This window comes from Melospiza georgiana, chromosome 13 (assembly GCF_028018845.1).
Source record: "Melospiza georgiana isolate bMelGeo1 chromosome 13, bMelGeo1.pri, whole genome shotgun sequence".
NCBI classification, from domain to species: Eukaryota; Metazoa; Chordata; class Aves; order Passeriformes; family Passerellidae; genus Melospiza; species Melospiza georgiana.
Window position 1 is genome coordinate 3,647,861 of NC_080442.1, and position 12,451 is coordinate 3,660,311.

Sequence of the window (12,451 nt, forward strand, 5' to 3'; positions counted from 1 at the left end):
CTGTGTTTCTCTCCCATTTTCCCCCTGGTTTTTCCCCTGTGTTTTCCTTGTTTATTCCCTGTTTTTTCTCTGGTTTTTTCCTGTTTTTTCCCCCTCTTTCCTCCCCTGGTTTCCCCCTGTTTTTTCCCTATTTTCCCCTTGTTTTTTCTCTGTTTTTTTCCTGTTTCTTCCCCTGTTTCTTCCTCTGTTCCTTCCCCTGTTTTCCCCCTGGTTTTTTCCCAGGTTTTCCCCCCTGTTTTCCCCCTGGCTTTCCTCTGGTTTTCCCCCTGTTTTCCCCCTGTTCTCCCCCTGCTTTCCCCCTGTTTATTCCCTGTTTTCCCCCTGTTTTTCCTCATTTCTCCCCTGTTTTCCCCCCTATTTTCCCCTTGTTTATTCCCTGTTTTCCCCCTGGTTTTTTTTTCCCAGGTTTTCCTCTGTTTATTCCCTGTTTATTCCCTGTTCTTCCCCTGGTTTTTCCCAGGTTTTCCTCTGGTTTTCCCCCTTGTTTTCCCCCTGGCTTTCCTCTGGTTTTCCCCCTGCTTTCCCCCTGTGTTTCCTCATTTCTCCCCTGTTTTCCCCCCTATTTTCCCCGTGTTTATTCCCTGTTTTCCCCCTGTTTTTTCCCCCAGGTTTTCCTCTGTTTTTTCCCCTGTTTATTCCCTGTTTCCCCCACTCTTTTCCCTGTTTCCCCCCTTGTTTTCCCCCTGTTCTCCCCCTGTTTATTCCCTGTTTCCCCCCTGTTTTCCCCCTGTTTTTCCTCATTTCTCCCCTGTTTCCCCCCTATTTTCCCCTTGTTTTTTTTCCCTGTTTCCCCCCTGTTTTTTCCCCAGGTTTTCCTCTATTTTTTCCCCTGTTTATTCCCTGTTTTCCCCCTGTTTTTTTTTTCCCAGGTTTTCCTCTGGTTTTCCCCCGTTTTCCCCCTGGCTTTCCTCTGGTTTTCCCCCTGTTTCCCCCCTGTTTTCCCCCTGTTCTCCCCCTGTTTATTCCCTGTTTTCCCCCTGCTTTCCCCCTGTGTTTCCTCATTTCTCCCCTGTTTTCCCCCCTATTTTCCCCTTGTTTATTACCTGTTTTCCCCCTGGTTTTTTTTCCCAGGTTTTCCTCTGTTTTTTCCCCTGTTTATTCCCTGTTTCCCCCCTGGTTTTTCCCAGGTTTTCCCCCCTGTTTTCCCCCTGACTTTCCTCTGGTTTTCCCTCCTGTTTTCCCCCTGGCTTTCCTCTGGTTTTCCCCCTGTTCTCCCCCTGCTTTCCCCGTTTTTCCTCATTTCTCCCCTGTTTTCCCCCTTATTTTCCCCTTGTTTATTCCCTGTTTTCCCCCTGTTTTTTCCCCAGGTTTTCCTCTGTTTTTCCCCCTGTTTATTCCCTGTTTCCCCCCCTGTTTCCCCCCCTCTTTTCCCTGTTTCCCCCCCTGTTTTTTCCCCTGTTTATTCCCTGTTCCCTCCCCTCCCGCCCGGAGCAGGAATTATTGTCACTCTGTCGCTGCCGCCTATCTCCTGCCCGCGCCGGCCGTAATCGGGAGTGACACCCTGCTAATGGGGACACGCCACCCCCGGGGCGGCGACAGCGCGGCCACAGCGCGGGGACAGCTCGGGGACACCTCCCGGTGATCACAGCGCGGGGACAGAGCGGGGACAGAGCGGGGATCGCAGCCCGGGGACAGCTTGGGGACAGCTCGGGGACACCCCAGGGATCACAGCTCTGAGACACCTCAGGGACACTTTGGGGACATCCCGGGGACAGCTCAGGGACAGCTCGATGACAACCCGGGGGTCACAGCCCGGGGACAGGGCAGGGACAGCTCCCGGGGATCACAGACTGGGGACAGCTCGGGGACACCCAGGGGACAGATCAGGGACACCTCGGGGGGATCACAGCCTGGGGACAGAGCAGTGACAGCTCGGGGACAGCTCCCGGTGATCACAGCCCGGGGACAGAGCGGGGACACCCCAGGGACAGCTCAGGGACACGCCAGGGACAGCTCAGGGACACCCCAGGGGACAGATCAGGGACACCTCGGGGGATCACACCCTGGGGACAGCTCGGGGACACCTCAGGGACACCTCGGGGACACGCCAGGGACAGCTTGGGGACAGCGCGGGGATCACACCCTGAGGACATCTTGGGGACAGCTCCCAGCGATCACAGCCCGGGGACAGAGCGGGGACACCCCGGGGACACCCAGGGGACACCACGGGGATCACAGCTCGGGGACACCTCAGGGACACCCTGGGGACACCCCGGGGACAGTTCCCAGTGATCCCACCCCGGGGACAGCTCTGGCACAGCCAGGGGACAGCTCGCAGCGATCACAGCCTGGGGACAGAGCGGGGGCTCCTCAGGGACACCGCGGGGACAGCTCGGGGACACCGCAGGGACACCCCGGGGACACCACGGCGATCACAGCGCTGTCACTTCTCCCCTCGCGGCCGCTCCTGATCAAGCCCCGCTGCCGGCGCTGCCCGCGGCTCCGGCAAAAAACGACAGAAAAGCTCGAAAATCATTAAAAATTAAATTAAAAAAAAAAAAAACAAACCAACAAACGGGGAAATCGCGGCCCTGGCGCGCTCCCCGAGCCCCACTTGGGATTGTCCCCAAATCCTTTGTGCCCCCCAATTCCAAATTCTTCCTTTTTTTTTTCCTTGTCATTATTTTCCTGCCTTAAACCCTCGGGATTTGCTCCTTAATGGCTCCATTAAAAATGACAAAAATACACTAAAAAATTTAAAAATTATTAAAAATGGGAAATCGCCCCCCCCCCCATCCTGCTTTGGGATTTTCCCAATCCTTTGCCCCGATCCCAAATTTCTCCTTTTATTCTTCCCGTGTTTTTCTGGGATAAATCCTCGGGATCTTCTCCTTAATGGCTTCGTTGGAAATAAAAAAAAATACACAAAAAATACATTAAAAAATTAAAAATAATTTAAAAAATAGGAAATCGCATGTCCCCAATCCCATTTTGGGATTTTTGTTCCCAGTCCTTTCCTCCCCCACTCCCGATCCCAAATTTCCCCTTTTTTCCCTGCCTGTGTTTTCCTGGGAATAAACCCTCGGGATCTGCCCCTTAATGGCTTCATTAAAATATAAAAAAGGAATTTAAAAGAATAAAAAAGGGGAAATAACCCCATTTTGGGGTTATTCCCTCCAATCCTTTCTCCCCATCCCCGATCCCAAATTTCCCCTTTTTTCCCTGCCCGTGTTTTCCTGGGAATAAACCCTCTGAATCTGCTCCTTAATGGCTTCATGAAAAAAATAATTTCAAAAAATTAAACCCCCCTAAAAATAAAATTTAAAAAAGGGGAAATCGCCCTCCCCCCGACCCCATTTTGGGATTTTTTTCTCCCCAATCCTTTCCTCCCCCACCCCCGATCCCAATTTCTCCTCTTTTTTCCCCGTCCGTGTTTTCCCGGCCTCTCTGGGAATAAATCCTCAGGATCTGCTCTTTAATGGCTTCATTAAAACACGAAAAAAACCATTAAAAATATAAAAATAAAATTTAAAAAGAGAGAAATCACCCTCTTTGATCCCCATTTGGGATCTTCCCCCCCGCAATCCTTTAACCCTCTCAATCCCAAATTTCCCTTTTTTTCCCCTGCCCGTGTTTTCCTGGGATAAATCCTCGGGATCCGCTCCTTAATGGCTTCATTAAAAAATAAAAAAGCACACTTAAAAAAAACCTCAAAAACCCCCAAAAAAATGAGAAAATCGCGGCCCCCCGATCCCATTTTGGGATTTTTTCCTCCCATCCCGATCCCGAATTTCCCCTTTTTCCCTGCCCGCGTTTCGCGGCCTCTCCCGAGCCTCTCCCGATGAATAATTTACAGCAGCACTTAACGATCGCGGGGGCGGATTTTTTCTGCAGCCTCTTCAAACATTTGTTCTCCTCCTCCTCCTCCTCCTCCTCTGAGCCTTCCTCCCCCCTCCCACCCCGCCTTCCCCCCTGACCTGCCGGGATTTGCGGCCCTGGGGGAAAAAAAAAAGAAATAAAAATGATTTTTTTGAGGGGGGTTTAATTTATTTTTTTGGGGGGGTTAATGTATTTTTTGGGGGTGTTTAAATTTATTTATTTGTTTGAATTTATTTATTTTTTCCCCTCCTCTCGCCGGTGTTTTGTTCCAGGCACGGCTGTGGATGAAAAGGAAAAGGGAGAGGGGCGAAAAGAGCCGGAAATCGGCCCAAAAATCGGCCCCGGGAGAGGGGGGAGAGGGATGAGGATGAGGATGAAGAGGAAGATGTGGATGAAGATGAGGATGAAGAGGAGGATGAGGAGGACGATGAAGATGAGGATGAGGGTGAGGATGAAGATGAGAATGAGGATGACGATGAAGGGTGAGGGTAAAGATGAAGATGACAATGAAGGATGAGGGTAAAGATGAAGAGGAAGATGAGGATGAGGATAAAGATGAAGATGACGATGAAGGATAAGGATAAAGATGAAGATGACGATGAAGGATGAGGATGAAGATGACGATGAGGGATGAGGATAAAGATGAAGATGACGATGAAGGATAAGGATAAAGATGAAGGATGAGGATAAAAATGAAGATGACGATGAAGGGTGAGGATGAAGATGAAGAGGAAGATGACGATGAAGATAAAGATGAAGAGGAAGATGAGGATGAGGATAAAGATGAAGATGACGATGAAGGATGAGGATAAAGATGAAGAGGAAGATGAGGATGGGGATGAAAATAAAGATGAGGACAGGGATGAAGATGAAGGAGGATGAGGGATGGAACACGGGGAGAAGGCGTGGGAAGGGGAGAGGGAAGAGTGAGGAGGAGGAGGAGAAAGGAGTGGGGAGAGGGAGGGAGAGGGTGAGGATGAAGATGAGGAGGATGTGAATGAGGATGGGGATGAAGGTGAGGATGAAGATGAGGAGGATGTGAATGAGGATAGGGATGAAGGTGAAGATGAGGATGAAGATGACAATGAAGGATGAGGATGAAAAATGCAGGATGACAATGAAGGATGAGGGTGAAGATGAAGAGGAAGAGGATGGGTATGAAAATGAAGGAGGATGAGGATGAAGATGAGGATGAGGGGGATGGAGCACGGGGAAAAGGTGAGGGAAGGGGAGAGATTCTCTGAAGGGAGAGGAGAAGAGTGAGGAGGAGAAAGGAGACAGTGGGGGAGAGGGAGGATGAAGGTGAGGATGAAGATGAGGAGGATGTGAATGAGGATGGGGATGAAGGTGAGGATGAAGATGAGGATGAAGATGAGGAGGATGTGAATGAGGATGGGGATGAAGGTGAGGATGAAGATGAGGATGAAGGTGAGGAGGATGTGAATGAGGATGGGGATGAAGGTGAGGATGAAGATGAGGATGAAGAGGAGGAGGATGTGAATGAGGATGGGGATGAAGGTGAGGATGAAGATGAGGATGGGGATGAGGAGGATGTGAATGAGGATGGGGATGAAGGTGAGGATGAAGATGAGGATGAAGATGAGGAGGATGTGAATGAGGATAGGGATGAAGGTGAAGATAAGAATGAGGATGAAGATGAGAATGAAGATGACGATGAAGGATGAGGATAAAGGTGAAGAGGAGCATGAGGATGCGGATGGGGATGAGAATGAAGATGAGGATGGGGATGAAGATGAGGATGAGGGGGATGGAGCACGAGGCGGAGCTGCGGGAAAGGGAGAAGGTTCTCTGAAGGGAGAGAGGAAGAGTGAGGAGGAGGATGAGGAGGAGAAAGGAGGGAGCACAGGGAGGGCGAGGGTGAGGAGGAAGATGAAGATGACCATGAAGGGTAAGGATAGAGATGAAGATGATGGGGATGAGAATAAAGATGAGGATGGGGATGAAGATGAAGGAGGATGAGGATGAAGATGAAGATGAGTGTGAGGGCGAAGATGAGGATGAGGGGGGATGAAGCACGGGGGGAAGGTGCAGGAAGTGGAGAGGTTCCTGAAGGGAGAGGGGACGAGTGAGGAAGAGGACGGGAGAGGGAGGGAGAGGGTGAAGATGAGGAGGATGAGGATGAAGATGAGGATGTGAATGAGGATGAGAATGAAGATGAAGATGAGAATGAGGATGAAGATGAGAATGAAGATGACGATGAAGGATGAGGATAAAGATGAAGAGGAAGATGATGGGGATGAAGGATGAGGATAAAGACGAAGTTGAGGAGGAGGATGAAGATGAAGGAGGATGAGGGATGGAGCATGGGGAGAAGGTGTGGGAAGCAGAGAGGGCTCTCTGAAGGGAGAGAGGAAGAGTGAGGAGGAGGAGAAAGGAGGGTGAGGATGAGGGTGGGGATGAAGGTGAGGAGGAAGATGTGAATGAGGATGGGGATGAAGGTGAAGATGAGAATGAGGATGACGATGAAGATGAGGATAAAGATGAAGATGGGGATGAGGATAAAGATGAGGATGAAGATGAGGATGAAGATGAGGATGAGGATAAGGTTGAAGATGAAGAGGTCGATGCAGATGAGCATGGGGATGAAGATGAGGCTGAGGATGAGGATGAGACAAAGATGAAGATGAAAGGTGAAGATGAAGATGAACATGAGGATGAAGATGAAGATGGGGATGAGGATGAAGGCTGAGGATGAGGATGGGGATGGAGGTGAGGATGAGGATGGGAATGAAGGCTGAGGATTAAGACGAAGATGAAGATGAAGGGTGAAGATGAAGATGAAAGATAAGCACGAAGGTGATGATGAAGATGAGGGTGAAGGATGAGGCTGAGCCTCCAGCGCCATCTCGCGGCCGTGCGCGGCGGGAGCGGCGCTCTGGGGCGGGGATGCAGCCCCGGTTAATTAAAGGCTCCCGTTAATGAGCTGCCGTCACGCGGGGCTCACAGCACACCCCGGACCCACCCGCGGTGTCCCCGCTGTGGGACACCGGGAAATTCGGGACAAGGCTGGAACAGAGGGACAGCGGGGCTGGGCACGGCCCCGGAGGGATTTGGGGTGACCCAGGAACCCCCATTTGATCCCAGCAGGGATTTGGGGTGATCCTCTCCTTAGGGGCTGTCGCTTTTTTCTCCTTTTTTTCTCCTTTCCTCTTTTTTCCTTTCCTTTCTTTTCTCCTTTCTCCTCCTTTCCTTTTATTTTCTTCTTATTTCTTTTTCCCCTCTTTCCTCTTTTTTCTTTCCTATTTTCCCCTCTTGTTTTTCCTTCTTTCCTTCCTTTTTCCTTTTTTTTCCTTCCCTTTCCCTTCCTTTCCTTTTTTCTTTTCTCCCTTTCCTCTTTTTCCTTTCCCTTCCTTTTTTCCTTCCTTTTTTTCTCTCTCCTTTCCTTCCCTTTTTGTCTCTTTTCCTTTTGTCTTTTTCCCCCTTTCCTCTCCTTTCTTTCCTTTCCCCCTCTCTTTCCCCCCTTCTTTCCTTTCATTTCCATTTCCTCCCTCCCTTTTTTCTTTCTCCTTTTCTCTGATTTTTTTCCTCCTTTCTTTTTTCTTTTTCTTTCTTTTTTCTTTTTTTTTCTTTTTTCTTTTTCTTTTTTTCTTTTTTCTTTTTTCTTTTTTCTTTTCTTTTTTCTTTTTTCTTTTTTTTTTTTCTTTTTTCTTTTTTCTTTTTTCTTTTCTTTTTTCTTTTTTCTTTTTTCTTTTTTCTTTTTTCTTTTTTCCTTTTTCTTTTTTCCTTTTTCCTTTTCTCTTTTCTTTTTTCTTTTTTCCTTTTTTCCTTTTTCCTCTTCTCTTTTTCCTTTTTCCTTTTCTCTTTTCTCTTTTCTCGTTTCTCTTTTTTTTCCCCTATTCCCTTCTTCTGTCCATTTCATCCCTCCTTTTTTCCCCTTCTTCTTTCCATTCCTTCCCTTTTTATTCCCTCCCTTTTTTTCCCTCTCTTTTCCTTCCCTTTTTTCTCCTTTCCTTTAAATTTTTTTCTCCTTCCCTTCCCCTTTTTCCCATTTTCCCTTTCATTTTCCCCGCTTTCTTTGAGCCGAGCTCCTCCCGAGCCTTATCTCGGCCTGGCAGGCGGGACGGGGAGAATTCCAGCGCCTCTCAGATCCCACAAACCGCCGCTATCAGCAGCCCCAGCTCCGGGAACGCTCCCAATTAACCCCCGAGCCAATTAACTCCGGCCTGGAATTGGGATGAGCGAGTTCAGCCCGAGTTCCATCAGATAAACCCCAGGGCTGAGGGGAGAAACTGCAAAAAAATTCAAATTTCTCCCCCGGGGAATTGGGAAAACGCCGGGATTTCAGGGGTAGGAGGGGAAAACAGCGTTTTCCCCACGGGATTTTGTGGTTTCCCCTTGTTTTTCCTGCATTTTCCCCGCATTTTCCCCCTTTTCCCAATTTTCCCCATCTCTCTCCTATTTCCACTCATTTTCCCCCTTTCCTCTTCCATTTTTCCCTCATTTCCCCACTAATTTATCCTCCATTCCCTCCCCCTCATTTCTCCCACATTCTCCCCCCATTTTCCCACACTCTTCCCATATTTCCCCCCTCATTTCTCCCATTTTCCCCAGTCCCCCACATTTCCCCCCATTTCCTCACATTCTCCACCAATTTCCCCCTCATTTCCCCCATTTCCCCCCATTCCTCCCCCATTTATTCCACATTTCTCCCACATTTTCCACCCATTCCTCCCCCATTTCCCCCAGGTTTCTCCCCATTTTCTCTGTATTTTCCCCACATTCTCCCACATTTTCCACCCATTCCTCCCCCATTTCCCCCAGATTTCTCCCCATTTTCTCTGTATTTTCCCCACATTCTCCCACATTTCTCCCCATTTCCCCCATTTTTCGCCTCATTTTACCCCTAATTTCCCCCTCTCATTCCGTCCCCTTTTTCCCACTTTTTCCCCCCATTTTCCCCTCAGTTTTCCCCAGATTTCCCCCTTATTCCCCCCCCATATTCTCCCCCAATTTTCCCCACATTTGCCCCTCCTTTCCCCCCATTCCCCTCCTCATTTCCTCCTCATTCCTTCCCCATATTCCCCATATTTTTCCCAATTTCCCCTTCATTTTTCCTCATTTCCACAGCCAATTTTCCCAGATTCCCCCCACCTCCATTTTCCCCGGAATTTCCCCACATTTCCCCCCCTATTTTTCCCACATTTCCCGCCCGTTTTCCCAGATTTTTTCCGGATTTTCCCCACATTCCCCCTCCATTTTTTTCCCACATTCCTCCCTATTTCCCCCTTAATTTTCCCCCCATTTTCCCCACATTTCCCCCTCAATTTTCCCCAGATTTTCTCCTTATTTTTCCCCACACATTTTCCCAGATTTCCACCCATTTTCTCCAAATTCCCCCCCCCACTTTTTCCCACATTTCCCCCCTACTTTTCCCAGATCTCCCTCCCATTTCCCTCTACATTTTCCCAGGATTTTCCCCATTTCCCCCTCCAATTTTCCCCAGATCTCCCTCCCATTCCCCTCTACATTTTCCCAGGATTTTCCCCATTTCCCCCCCAATTTTCCCCAAATCTCCCCCCCCAGTTTTCCCAGATTTCTCACCCATTTTCCACCCATTTCTCCCGGATTTCCCCCCCATTTTTATTCCCCATTTTTCCCCCATTCCTGCCTTGCTTGGAATCCCTCTCTCCAGGGATCCCGGCCCCAAATCCCCGCTGGGATTTCCTGCTCAGCGGGATAATCCCGGGATAATTCCGGGATAATCCCACGGGGGGAGTGGCGGCCCTAATTCCCCAATTGTTGGGAAGATGGGATAAACTTCCATTTACATATCTGAGGGAAAAAGGGGGGAAATGAGGATTAAAAGAGATCAGAGAAGGGGAAAAAATCCATTTTTTTCCCTTTTATTTTCGCCTGTCACAGCTCGTGAGGCCCTGGGGAATTTGGGATGTCTTCATTTGCTCAGATATTCCCGTGGGATGGAGGGTGGATTCAAGGGGAAATAGGGAAAAAATCTGGGGGAAAATGGGGGGAAAATCCGGGGAAAATGAGGGGAAAGTAGGGGGAAATGGAGGAGGAAAATGGGGGGGAAATGGGGGGAATATGTAGGGGGAATCTGGGAAAAATAGGGGGAAAATGTGGCAAAAATGGAGGAGGAAAATGGGGGGGAAATCAGAGGAAAAAGGGGGGGAATAAAGAGGGAATATGGGAAAAATAGGGACAAAATGTGGAAAAATGGGGGGGAATTTGTGGGAAAATGTATGAGTAAATGGGGGAAAATGGGGGGAAATGTGGCAAAAGTGGGGGGGGAGAATGTGGGGAAAATGTGTGGAAAAATGTGGGGGGAAATGGGGGCAAAATGTGGAAAAAATGTCTGGGAAATGTGGGGGGAAAATAAGGAGGAAATGTAGAAAAATGTGGGGGAAATGTGGGAAAAATAGGGGGAAAATGTGGAGAAAATCTGGGAAAAACAGGAGGGAAATGTGGGAAAATGGGGCAAAATTGGGCAAAAGTATGGGGAAGAAGTGGGGAAAATAGGAGGAAATCCAGGAAAAATGTGAGGGGAAATGGGAGGAAATATGGGAAAATGGAGGAGATGTGGCAAAAATGAGGGAGGAGATGAATGTCAGGAAAAACATGGAGAAAGTCCTGAAAAACAGGGGAAATGTGGGGAAAGTATGGGAAAAATGGGAGGGAAATGGGGGAAAATCTGGGATAAAATGTGGAAAATGGGAAAATACTGCTTTCCTCCCTCTATCCCTAAAATATCCCCAAATCTTCCGGGTTTGGGGGCACTTTGGGGCCTTCTGGGGTGGTTTTGAGGTCGATTTCCCATCCCGCCTGCAGAGGGATCCACGGAAACCCCACGGAGCGATTTGTTAAACAAATATTAGGGAAAAAAAAAAAACCTAAATAAAAAAAAATAAACATTCGGGATGAGCAAATGTGGAAAGGAGCGGGAATGGATGAAAGGACCCCAGAGCTTCAGAGGCTCGGGAAAGATCAGGGAAAAAAAGGAATAAATATTCAAAAGTGGAATTTCAAAGCTGCGTTCCCGGCCTTTCATCCCGGCCTCCCGCAGGAAGCGGCGGCGCCGAGAGATCCGAGGGGAATTCGGGGGAAAGATGGAGCGGAAAATGCTTGGAAAATCCCAAAAACTGCGGGGAAATCAACCCCAAAGCGGGCTGGGATGGGGAGGGATCGGGGTGGGGCTGGAATTTATCCAGGTGGGGTTGGGGTCATTGGGAATTTGTCCTTGTGGGATTTGGGGTCACCTGGAATTTGTCCAGGTGGGTTTAGGGTCACTTGGAATTTGTCCTGGTGGGGTTTGGGATCATTGGGAATTTATCCAGGTGGGGTTTGGGGTCACCTGGAATTTATCCAGGTGGGGTTTAGGGTCACCTGGAATTTATCCAGATGGGTTTGGGGTCACTTGGAATTAATCGATGTGGGTTTGGGGGTCACTGGGAATTTGTTCTTGTGGTTTTGGGGACACCTGGAATTTATCCAGGTGGGGTTCGGGAACATTGGGAATTTGTCCTTGTGGGATTTAGGGTCAATTGGAATTTGTCCTTGTGGGATTTGGGGTCAATTGGAATTTATCGAGGTCGAGTTTGGGATCATTGGGAATTTATCCAGGTGGGTTTGGGGTCACTTGGAATTTATCCAGGTGGGATTTGGGGTCACTTGGAATTTGTCCAGGTGGGATTTGGGGTGACCTGGAATTTATCCAGGTGGGTTTGGGGTCACCTGGAATTTATCCAGGTGGGTTTGGGGGTCACCTGGAATTTGTCCAGGTGGGTTTGGGGTCACCTGGAATTTATCCAGGTGGGACTTGGGGTCACTTGGAATTTATCCAGGTGGAATTTGGGGTCACCTGGAATTTGTCCAGGTGGGTTTAGGGTCACCTGGAATTTGTCCAGGTGGGATTTGGGGTCACCTGGAATTTATCCAGGTGGGTTTGGGATCATTGGGAATTTATCCAGGTGGGTTTGGGGTCACTTGGAATTTATCCAGGTGGGTTTGGGGGTCACCTGGAATTTGTCCAGGTGGGGTTTGGGGTCACTTGGAATTTATCCAGGTGGGATTTGGTGTCACTGGGAATTTATCCAGGTGGGATTTGGGGTCACCTGGAATTTATCCAGGTGGGTTTGGGGGTCACCTGGAATTTGTCCAGGTGGGGTTTGGGGTCACCTGGACTTTATCCAGGTGGGTTTGGGGTCGCTTGGAATTTATCCAGGTGGGGTTTGGGGTCACCTGGACTTTATCCAGGTGGGTTTGGGGTCACCTGGAATTTGTCCAGGTGGGGTTTGGGGTCATTTGGAATTTATCCAGGTGGGTTTGGAGTCACCTGGAATTTATCCAGGTGGGGTTTGGGGTCGCTTGGAATTTATCCAGGTGGGGTTTGGGATCATTGGGAATTTGTACAGGTGGGGTTTGGAATCATTGGGAATTCATCCAGGCGGGTTTGGGGGTCACTTGGAATTTATCCAGGTGGGGTTTGGGTTCACTTGGAATTTTTCCAGGTGGGTTTAGGGTCACCTGGAATTTATCCAGGTGGGGTTTGGGATCATTGGGAATTTATCCAGGTGGGGTTTAGGGTCACCTGGAATTTATCCAGGTGGGATTTGGGGTCACCTGGAATTTGTCCATGTGGGTTTGGGGGTCACCT